The 11,539-nt window shown below is 48.2% G+C and overlaps 1 long non-coding RNA gene across 1 annotated transcript; it reads right to left on the bottom strand.

Moving 5' to 3' along the window:
- Window positions 1-2,962: 2,962 nt before the first annotated feature.
- LOC135970082 (uncharacterized) lies at window positions 2,963-7,455 on the bottom strand. Its single transcript, XR_010585532.1, has 2 exons — window positions 7,348-7,455; window positions 2,963-3,272 (listed from the first exon to the last, which is right to left on the bottom strand). It is a non-coding gene; the product is annotated as an uncharacterized lncRNA (long non-coding RNA).
- Between the last annotated feature and the right edge of the window lie 4,084 nt (window positions 7,456-11,539).

Here is an 11,539-nt window from a genome sequence, read left to right as displayed (position 1 = left end):
TTTATGGTCTGAACACATGGTGATCTCTGTAATGAGATCAATGTTTGCAGAGATTTAGTCTCTATTGGATGAGAGACCACAGAGTCTGATTTGTTATTCTATTTGTCTGTTTACTTTGAGCTGAAATCAATTAAGAATTTCATGCCCACTGGGAGGAGAAGAGCTCTTTGATATCTGGAAGGGTGAGTTTTTTGCATTTTTGTGTTTACTCTTTGAAGGAGTGGCCTACCCCTCCACACCTGTGGGTGTTTCTCGTTAGGTGGAACAAGAGACTTGAGAAAAGAAATGAGACACAGAGACAAAGTATAGAGAAAGAAAAAGTGGGCCCAGGGGACCGGCGCTTAGCATACAGAGGACCCACGCCGGCACCGGTCTCTGAGTTCCCTAGTATTTATTGATAATTATCTTTACCATCTTAAAGATAAGGGAGTGGCAGGATAATAGGATCAATGTAGGGAGAAAATCAGCAGTAAGACATATGAATAAAGATCTCTGTGACATGAATAAGTTTAAAGGAAAATGCTGTGCCTTGATATGCATATGCAAACATCTCCATAAACCTTTTAGCAGCATTGCGCCAGCAAGTCCCACCTTTTGCCTAAGGCGGTTTTCTCCTATCTCAGTAAACAGAGCATACCATCGCGTTTTACATCGAGATGTTCCATCGCCCAAGGACGGGCAGGAGACAGATGCTTTTCTCTATCTCAACTGCCAACAACCGCCAAAAGGCCTTCTTTCCTCTTGTGCTAGTCCCCTCAGCACAGACCCTTCACGGGTGTCAGGCTGGGGGACGATCAGGTCTTTCCCTTCCCACGAGGCCATATTTCAGACTATCACATGGGGAGAAACCTTGGACAATACTTAGCTTTACTAGGCAGAGGTCCCTGCGACCTTCCGCAGTGTACATGTCCCTGGGTACTTGAGATTAAGAGAATGGTGATGACTTTTAACCAGCAAACTGCCTTCAGGCACTTGTTTAACAAAGGCACATCCTGCACAGCCCAAAATCCATCAAACCTTGAGTCACCACAGCACATGTCTCTTGCAAGGACAAGGTTGGGGGTAGGGTCACAGATTAACGGCATCTCAAATACAGAACAAAATGGAGTCTCTTATGTCTACTTCTTTCTATATAGACACAGTAACAGTCTGATCTTTCTTTCTTTTCCCCACACTCTTGACCCATGTGTGAAATTTTAGAAGTGAAGCTCTAAGATCTATTTCTTTGTATGTCTATGTGTCTGTAATTTCGAAAGGTCTTTACCTCTGATTGCGTGAGTGTCTAATGTTTTTCCGCCTCTAAATGGTATTAAAGTAGATACAGAGTTAGTTTGTTTGTCTTTGAGACAGGGTCTCACTCTGTCACCCAGGCTGAAGTGCAGTGTGTGCGATCACAGACCACTGCAGCCTCAACCTACCTGGGCTCAGGTGTTCCTCCCACCTCAGCCTCCCAATTAGCTGGGACTACAGGTGTGCACCACCATACCCAACTAATTTTTATATTCTTTATAGAGATGGGGTTTTGCCATGTTGCCCAGGATGGTCTCGAACTCCTGGGCTCAAGCAATCCTTTCACCTCAGCCTCCCAAAGTGCTGGGATTACAGGCATGAGCCACGATATAGAGTTTTTAAAGGTTCACTGTTCTGATTGGCTTGTAGAGGTGTGTATGTATTTATATAAATTGAATTTACCCAAATTCTTAGGAAAAAGAGAAATGGAACTTCTATTGCTTTAATGTGCTAGAAAAGTATTTTTTTACTGAAACCAAATCAAATGTTTTGGAAATTCAAGTTCACACATAGTTCACATATATGTTACTGAGCAGTCAATGCACTCGCTGCCCAATGTGTACAGAGGCCAATACCATGGCTCCAGATTTTGAGAAATAAAGCTTTTTTGTAAGTCAACTAGCAAGGACACAGGAGGAAATGCTCAAATCTCCCTTTCCCAGCTGGGGGCTGTGTCAGGTTTTATCCGCATAGGGTAAGGAGGTGTGATTTGATTGGATCTTGCAATGAAGTAATGCTGGGAGCTGTGATCTGACTGGATCCTGCCATGGGCATGACACCACAACTCAATCTGATTGGTTCCTGGCTTCTGCCACAGGGTGTCCGGTTCTTAAATGGGTCCCAGCTCCTCAATCTGAGCACTTAGGTTCCACTTCATGGTTGCATGCTTGGTTAATCTGGTCATGCTCAGAGTATATGACCTTCAACCTGTGGATCCGTGGCAATTGAAAAACAACTGCCAACTACATTACATAAAAGTTGAAATGAGGGTGGGGTGTGGTGGCTCACGCCTGTAATCCCAGCACTTTGGGAGGCTGAGGCGGGCAGATCAAGAGGTCAGGAGTTCCAGCCCAGCCTGGCCAATATGGTGAAACCCCGTCTCTACTAAAAATACAAAAAATATCCAGGGGTAGTGGTGCGCTGAAGCAGGAGAATCCCTTGAACCCGGGAGGCAGAGGTTCCAGTGAGCCGAGATCGCGCCATTGCACTCCAGCCTGGGTGACAAGAGCAAAACTCCGTCAAAAAAAAAAAAAGTTGAACTAGATTTAGTCTGATGCAGTTACAGATTTACAGACCGCACCCCCACCCGCCTGCTGACACCTTCCACCCCTCATTCTTGAGGGATTAGGGATGGAGGTCATGCTTCTGTATCTACTTCATGCTGACCAGGGGCACTGAGTCCCCTAAAGTTAGAGGAATTGAAACTCATGGACTGCTGAGTTCAAGTGAGTTTTGGGGTCACCCAGAGTTGCTTGAAGGGCTCGCATTGTTGTCGTAACACAAGTTGAAGGTAGAAGTGTTGGAGCCTGGAGGACAGACAACTTACCATCAATTTAAATATATGGGACTGAAAAGTACCAGGAGAACAGTGACCGCGAGCCCTGACAAAGGAAGAAACTGTTTTAATTTAACTTAATTTAGGAGAGCTAAGTAATTAAACATGAGGCCAAAGTACATAAGAAAGTGGCAGTCTTTTATTGCAAATATGCATACACTCTCAGACGAGGTTCTCTGGTCCTCAGGTGTGGGGGGCCAGGGAAGTCGCGCCAGCGCTCTCGGGTGATGTTCTCCGGTCCACAAATGCGGGGGCCGAAGAAATCACACCGGCTCCTGCCGGCGGCGGACTTTTATGCCTGGGAGCTGGAAGGGGAGGAGTTTGGGGCGTGTGTGTAGGAATGGCTTCTTGAATTTCGGTGTCCCCCGCTTGACGTCATTCTGCGCATGCTCAGTTGATTTGGTTCTTTTCCCGGGCGCGGGAAAATCTGTGATGAAGAACCCGGAAACAATAGGGACTGCTCCATCTTGTTCACCTTCCTCCATCTTGTCCCTTTTCCCTCACCCAAACAGTCCAACCTCTTATTGATTATAAGAATTTAGGGCGCCGTGGTCTGTCTGGCTGCTTCCTGCTGTTAAGGGGCGTAGTTAGGTTCTGAGGTTGGCAGTTGGGTGTAGGGATGCAGAAGCCTTTGGTTGAAGGTGACTCGGGTGATCTCTTGGACCCTGGCTCGGAGAAATTTTATTAGAATGGGAGCAAGACATAACATAAGACAGAGGATTAGTATGGGAATTAGGAATGGAAGCATCTGCTGTACTACAGGCAGCAGCCATACCGGTGGTCCAGGGGTTAAGGGGGCGTTAAATTGTTGAAGCTCCTTTTTGATTTTGTTTAATGTTTGGACATTGGTGTCAACCAGGCCTGATTCATTTACATAGTAGCAACACTCCTCTCCTAGGAAAAGGCACGTTCCTCCTTTTTCAGCAGTAAGAAGATCTAATGCCTGTCTATTTTGTGCTGCTACCTGGGCCACTGAGGTGATTTGACGTTGTAAAGAGGCTAAGCTTTCAGCTGAAGCCTCTATGGCTGCCTGGACCTGAGTGGAGAGGGTCTGTGTGGATTGAATCGAGTGGGTGAGGGCCCCTGTTCCAAGTCCTGAGGCTACTAGAGACGATGCTAGGGAAACCCCGATAATTAAGGGAAGAAAAACAGCCCGCTTTTGGATGTTATTGCTGGAGCTGAGCTGGGAAGCTAGTTCAGATAATTCTCCTTCGCTATATAGGGTTAAGCTAGGCACTAAAGATACTGGAACACAAAGGGACTGGGTGATGGAGGCATGGTTAAGAGTTTTAGATAGAGTTTGGTTACACCAAAAGTAGCCACCAACGGGGGCCGTCTGGGTCCTGCTGGGAGCTTGTGTGCGATCACACCACGAAGAGTTTGGAGTAGAGTAGCAAAAAGGAAGGGTTTGACTCTGTGGATTACGGTATAATGGGACTTGAGGCAAGGATGTTGCTTGAGAAGAGCTGGTAGAGTCAGTGGTGATATTGAAGGCGGTTGGTAGTGGGACTGCCACTAAGGGAGCTTTTCCGAGCGCAGCGCAAAGGAAGCAGTGGGAGAGGTTCCTTACTCCAGCAGCCTGGGTTAAGTCAAGTCCCTGGCGAATAAGTGTTAGCCATGAGAATGGGTCCTCATTGTTAGGGGAGTTTGGGGGGCTTAACAGCTTCTGTATTTTCTGTTCATGAGATTTTACAACTGAGGTTAAATTTTGTAGGGCCTGTACACTCTTAGGAGGATCTACTTGTTTACTCTTAGGGGCGGGTACTTGTTGCACATATACTCTCTTTATTTGGAGGGTTGCGGTGGGATATGAGGACCAAGATGTTGCATATAGTCCACCTTTAACTCCTTGAGCCCACCGGGGGTCCCAGGGATCCTTAATAGTAAGAATATATCCTCCTGATATTCTATTTCTTACAAAAGGTCGATCATTGGGGGTGCAAATGCCATTTGCACACATTAAACCTATCTCATGCATGTTGCAATAGTTGTATGGACAGCCCAGGTTGGTTTCTTGCCAGTAGTTCTTACAATTATACTCTGTTTGGTCGTACAAGAAACATATGACTGGGTGGTCGTAGTTGCCAACAGAACTCAGCTGAAAGTTAAGGAGGAGGGCAGCTTGACAGCCCTGGGGGCAGCAATCTGCAGTGCCTTGCGTTTGTGAGTGAGCCTGGTTGCCAGTAGACCAGGTTTCAGTTATAGAAAATCTCCATACAAATTTAGGATTAGTAAGGCTAGCAGGAATAATTAGAGTGAACCATAATAGTGGTAACAAAGGTGTAGAGGGCAGGTTCAACATTGCTGAAATCATAAAGGGCACCTTACCAAGCTAGGTCTTCTATGAGAGTAAAAAGTTGGGAAACCTACTGGTCGGGGGAAGGGTCGGGAAGGAAGGTTTCTAGAGGGTCTATGAGGGGAAATTCAGTTAAGTTGAGATGGAGAATAGTGAGAAAGCGGGAGAATTTCAGAAGAGCATAGCTCATTTAGCTTGTATTAAGTCTGGTTATTCTCAGACGGGTGGGTGACAGTTCAGTGGACTGCCACTGAGTCTGAGGGGGCGGGGCTCTTTTTAGTTGAGTAAGGTGGACCCAAGAACTGTGGCCTAAGAGTTTGGCTGCTGTGGAAGTGGTAAGGATTACTGTGTATGGACCTTTCCACTTAGGGGTAAGGCCTTTTGCGTGCAGGTCCTTGAGTAAAACCTGGTTGCCTGGTGAAAGGGCTGAGGGGGCTTCCAAATTTCCTTGTGTAGGGTGGGGAAGTGACCTCTCAGCGTGTTCTCTAAGTAAGTGTCTTAAGAGAGAAAGGTATGGAAGGTAGGGTGCTAATGGCGTGGGGAGGCTAGGGAGTTCTTGTAGTGCGAGGGGGCGCCCGTATACTAGTTCAAAAGGACTGAGGCCTGTGGGGCCTCTAGGTGTAGCTCGTAGCCGGGTAAGTGCAAGGGGAAGCAAGGTTACCCACGATTGATGTGTCTCTATGGAAAGTTTGGTTAGTTGTTGCTTGATGAGTCCATTTGCCCGTTCAACCTTTCCGGATGACTGGGGATGGTATGGAATATGTAGCTTCCAAGTAATGTTGAGAGAATCTGTCACTAGCTGGATCACTCTGGAAATAAAAGCCGGGCCGTTATCAGATTGGATTGACCGGGGAAGCCCAAAACGAGGAATGATTTGTTCTATGAGAATGGAGGCTACAATGGATGCACTTTCTCCTGTGGTGGGGTAGGCTTCTATCCATCCTGAAAAGGTATCTACCAGGGTGAGTAGGTAACGAAGCCTTTTGTGCCTAGGCATGTGGGTGAAATCAATCTGCCAATCCTCTCCGGGTTGATGTCCTCTAAGCTGATGACTTGGATGGGCGTTGCGTATTCCCCCTTGAGCATTTGCTTTTAGGCAGATTAAACACTGTTGGCTAATTCTCTTGAGGTGAGAAAGAAGGGATGGACACTCAATGATGGGGTTTAGAAAGTTGTATAGGGCCTGGTGTCCAATGTGTAAAGAGTTGTGAATATCTCTTAAAATGTGTTGTGTTTGAGCTTCAGGGAGGATGGGGGTGTTGCATGGAGAATGGGTGGGGATTAAAATCTGCTGTTGAAGTAAGCGGTCAATGATGGGTTTGATTCCTTGCCGGTGACGCAGTGGGAGAGAGAACTGAGGGCGAGATGGGAAGTGGGTGGAGTCCTTCAGGTGGATAAGGATTGGTAAGTGATGTCGAGCAACAACTGGGGTAGATGTATCCCACACCTGAGGGTCAACCGGCACCGGGAACACCGGGGAAGGTGGATTGGGGCCCTGATTATGGGTACACAAAGGCATTATTAGGGTAATGTTGGAGCTGGGGAGGGGATGAGAGGTTGGGAGGGAGGTGCCCCGCCGTCGGCCTCGTCTGAGATGGAAGTAGAATCTTCCTCTGCTTGTGGTATGGAGGCTGAGGGCTGGGTTTTAACTAACAAGACCTGGGCCATTGAACACTGGGCGCACAGGTCTGGGCGAGAGCGCAAGTCCCAAAAGCCTTGGACATAGATAATCTCTGACCACTTTCCAAGCCTTTGGCAGAAATTAGAGAGATCTAATAGAATGTTATAGTCAAGTGTGCCATGTGGTGGCCATTGAGATTGGTTGTCTAATTTATACTGCGGCCATGCCACAGTGGAAAGGAAAATTAGCCGCTTTCGTTTTAAATATTGGGTTAAATGTAAGGCTTCCAAGTTTTGGAGGAGACACCCTAAGGGGGTGTTCCTAGGGATTTTGGATTGTGAGGTTCCCATTGTTTAACCACCAGAAATGGAAACCGACCTCACGCAGTGGTAAAGCGTCCTTTGCCGCTGCTAGAGACCGGGGGCTCCTGGAGCCACTAACGGAGAATTGAGGGACTTCAAGACGGACGTCTCCGGGTTGAAGGCCTCACTGCGCCACAGGGTGGCTACGTCCTTGGGTGTGCGCACGACTCTAGGCCAAGGACACGGAAACGGACGGAGATGGTTAACAAAGGGGAGTACTCACCGAAGAAGAAATTCTCAGAGCGGCACCAGTGGAAAGCTGGAACACTTGTTCGGTGTTGGTGGCTGGTTGGGTTGGGAGCCGGTTCGCTGGGGAGGAGGTTCCTCAGACCCCTAGGGGATGTTGAGGAAGGGTCTCCTCCCAGGTCGGGTTTCTGCACCAACTGTTTTGATTTAATTTAATTTAGGAGAGCTAAGTAATTAAACAGGAGGCCAAAGTACATAAGAAAGTGGCAGTCTTTTATTGCAAATATGCATACACTCTCGGACGAGGTTCTCTGGTCCTCAGGTGTGGGGGGCCAGGGAAGTCGCGCCGGCGCTCTCGGGTGATGTTCTCCGGTCCACAAATGCGGGGGCCGAAGAAGTCACACCGGCTCCTGCAGGCAGCGGACTTTTATGCCTGGGAGCTGGAAGGGGAGGAGTTTGGGGCGTGTGTGTAGGAATGGCTTCTTGAATTTCGGTGTCCCCCGCTTGACGTCATTCTGCGCATGCTCAGTTGATTTGGTTCTTTTCCCGGGCACGGGAAAATCTGTGATGAAGAACCTGGAAACAATAGGGACTGCTCCATCTTGTTCACCTTCCTCCATCTTGTCCCTTTTCCCTCACCCAAACAGAAACCAGGTGAGGTGTGGTATAGTGGAGGCGACTGCTTTCTTTTTTTTTTTTTTTTTTTTTTGAGATGGAGTCTCGCTCTATCGCCCAGGCTGGAGTGCAGTGGCGTGATCTCGACTCACTGCAAGCTCCGCCTCCCGGGTTCACGCCATTCTCCTGCCTCAGCCTCCTGAGTAGCTGGGACTACAGGCGCCCGCAACCACACCCAGCTAACTTTTTGTATTTTTAGTAGAGACGGGGTTTTGCTGTGTTAGCCAGGATGGTCTCGATTTCCTGACCTTGTGATCCGCATGCCTTGGCCTCCCAAAGTGCTGGGATTACGGGCTTGAGCCACCGTGCCCAGCCTGGACTCGACTGCTTTCTAAATCTCAGTGGTTGGTCAGGCACCATGGCTCACACCTGTAATCTTAGCAAAAGTGAGGCCGAGGCAGGCAGATCACCTGAGCTCAGGAGTTGGAGACCAGCCTAGCCGACATGGTGAAGTCCCATCTCTACTAAAAATACAAAAATTAGCCAGGCATGGTGGCATGTGCTGTAGTACCAGCTAATCGGGAGGCTGAGGCAGGAGAATTGCTTGAACCCGGGAGGCGGAGGTTGCAGTGAGCCAAGATTGTGCCACTGCACTCCAGCCTAGGAAACAGAGCGAGACTCCATCTCTAAATAAATAAACAAATAAATCTCAGTGGTTGAACTACCCTTGCTATAGTTTGGCTCTGTGTCCCCACCCAAATCTCATGTCAAATTGTAATTCCCAGTGTTGAGGGAGGGACCTGGTGGGAGGTGATTGGCTCATGGGTGCCGACTCCCCCTTGCTGTTTTCGTGATAGTGAATGAGCCCTAGTGGGATCTGGTTGTTGAAAAGCATGTAGCTCCTCCCCCTTCACGCTCTCTGTCTCTCCCGCTCCACCATAGCCAGACGTGCCTGCTTCCCCTTTGCCTTCTGCCATGATTGTCAGTTTCCTGAGGCCTCCCCAGCTATGCTTCCTGTACAGCCTGCAGAACTATGAGTCAATTAAACCTCTTTTCTTCATAAATTACCTAGTTTCCAGTAGTTTTTTATAGCAGTATGAAAACACACTAATGGACCCTTCTAGTTAAAGGAATGCAGCCATTCTGCTTGTTTGACTATTTCTTTTCTCTTCTTCTATTTCCTGGGAGGTGTTTATCCAAGTGCAATAGCAGGTATTGGTGACTGCACAGTCCCCTCCGTGTTCTGCTAGTAAATAGTTGAAGGTTGATCAGTGATCTCCTGCATTTTTAGTCTGGCATGGAAAAGCCCCCACGTAACTGGTAAAGGTATCAGTGAGCACCAGGAGGTATCTAAATCCACTAGGAGCCATAGGCATCACGTTGACGTCCATTTACCAGTCTTCCCTGGCAAGATTCTTCTGAATTGTACTGCCTTGGCCAAAAGAGGTATGGGAGGGGCTGGGCTCAGTGGCTCACACCTGTAATCCCAGCGTTTTGGGAAACCAGTTCGGGTGGATCATTAGAGGTCAGGGGTTTGAGACCATCCTGACCAACATGATGACATCCCATTTCTACTAAAAATACCAAAAGTTAGCTGGGTTTGGCGGTGGGTGCCTGTAATCCCAGCTACTCAGGAGGCTGAGGCAGGATAATCACTTGAACCTGGGAGGAGGAGGTGGCAGTGAGCCGAGATTGTGTCATTGCACTCCAGCCTGGGCAACAAGAGCGAAATTTCATCCCAAAAACATGAAAAAATAAGTCCGGGGGCAGTGGCTCACACCAGCATTTTGGGACGCCAAGGTGGGTGGATCGCAAGGTCAGGAGTTCAAGACCAGCCTGGCCTAGATGGTGAAACCCTGTCTCTACTGAAAATACAAATATTAGCCAGGCATGGTGGCACGCACGTGTAATCTCAGCTACTCAGAAGTCTGATGCAGGAGAATTGCTAAAACTCGGGAGGGAGAGGTTGCAGTGAGCTGAGATCATGCCACTGCACTCTAGTCTGGGTGACAGAGCAAGACTCTGTCTCAAAAAAAAAAAAAAAAAAAAAAAATTAAAGAGAAGAGAAGAGGAAATTTCCCAGGAAAGTGCCTCGGCTTATTTCCTAAAGAGGTACTGAAGGAAGCAGAGGCATGTGGAGGACTTCCCCACCCCGTGCAGCTATTTGGGCCATGGTGTCTGAAATTTGTTATTTTAGAGTTACCCCTTTGACGACCTTGGAAATGGACTGACTACAGTCATATGTTTAGGCCTCGCCATGGCCCACATCAATGTCAGTATTTCTGTTTGTAGCACATTTGATTTCCTTGTCGTTGGCTGTTAGAAGGCCCTGTTTTCCAGATCACACCATGGACATGGACCACAGAGATTGCGTCTTGTGAGTCTGTAGAAATAGTCAAGGCCTTGTCCTCTCTTAGGCCCAGGGCTCAGGTTAATGCAGATTTTCCTGGCCGCCTGTGCTAAAGTCGCTGCGGGAGGCTCCTGGCTGGTTTCCCAGGAGTAGGTAGACAGCTACATGTCCTGCCCTTCATTGGCCTCTTTTCACGCAGCTCCTATCATCTACAAACCATGTCTTCCTTTTCTTCTTGAACCACATCTTTGTTATTGAAACTCTAGACGGGTGTGGTGGCTATGCCTGTAATCCCAGCACTTTGGGAGGCCAAGGTGGGCGGATCACCTGAGGTCAGGAATTCAAGAACAGCCTGGCCGACATGGCAAAATCACGTCTCTACTAAAAATACAAAAATTAGCCAGGCGTGATGGTAAGACACTTGTAATCCCAGTTTCTGGGGAGGCTGAGGCAGAAGAATTGCTTGAACCCGGAAGGCAGAGGTTGCGGTGAGCCGAGATTGAGCCACTGAACTCCAGCCTGGGCGACAGCAAACTTCATAAAAAAAAAAAAAAAAAAAAGAAAACCTGGATGTCTGCCTCTACTAACTGGGAGGGGTAAATATCAGAGCCTACGGCCGTTTGTGGAGTTTTCTGGAGCTATCTGGGGACACTCTGAGATATGAAGTTGGTGCTGAGGACCACGTGACACCTTTTGCCTCAGGGTCCCAGGACATCAAGTCCTGGAGAGGATTTTTTTTTTTTTTTTTTTTTTTTGAGACGGAGTCTCCCTGTATCGCCCAGGCTGGAGTGCAGTGGCCGTGATCTTGGCTCACTGGAAGCTCCACCTCCCGGGTTCATGCCAATCTCCTGCCTCAGCCTCCCGAGTAGCTGGGACTACAGGCGCCCGCCACCTCGCCCGGCTAATTTTTTGTGTTTTTTAGTAGAGACGGGGTTTCACCGTGTTAGCCAGGATAGTCTCGATCTCCTGACCTTGTGATCCGCCCATCTCGGCCTCCCAAAGTGCTGGGATTACAGGTGTGAGCCACCGTGCCCGACCAAGTCCTGGAGGCACTTTCTCAGTCATTCTAGAAATGCTGACATGGTCTCATCAGTTGAACCTCCCCTTTAGCGTACTCCCATTAAAAGGGGGCTTGCTCATTTCTTTCATTTCTCTCAACAACATATTCCAGCGGTGTTCTAAAGATTCCCTTGCTGTTCTGACATTGGGTCCACACTTGAGAAGGATTGTACTGCTTTTCTTGTTTTTTTTTTTTTTTGAGACG

The sequence above is a fragment of the Macaca fascicularis genome, chromosome 3, assembly GCF_037993035.2.
Source record: "Macaca fascicularis isolate 582-1 chromosome 3, T2T-MFA8v1.1".
Taxonomy (NCBI): domain Eukaryota; kingdom Metazoa; phylum Chordata; class Mammalia; order Primates; family Cercopithecidae; genus Macaca; species Macaca fascicularis.
This window is presented reverse-complemented; position numbering and strand designations above follow the sequence as displayed.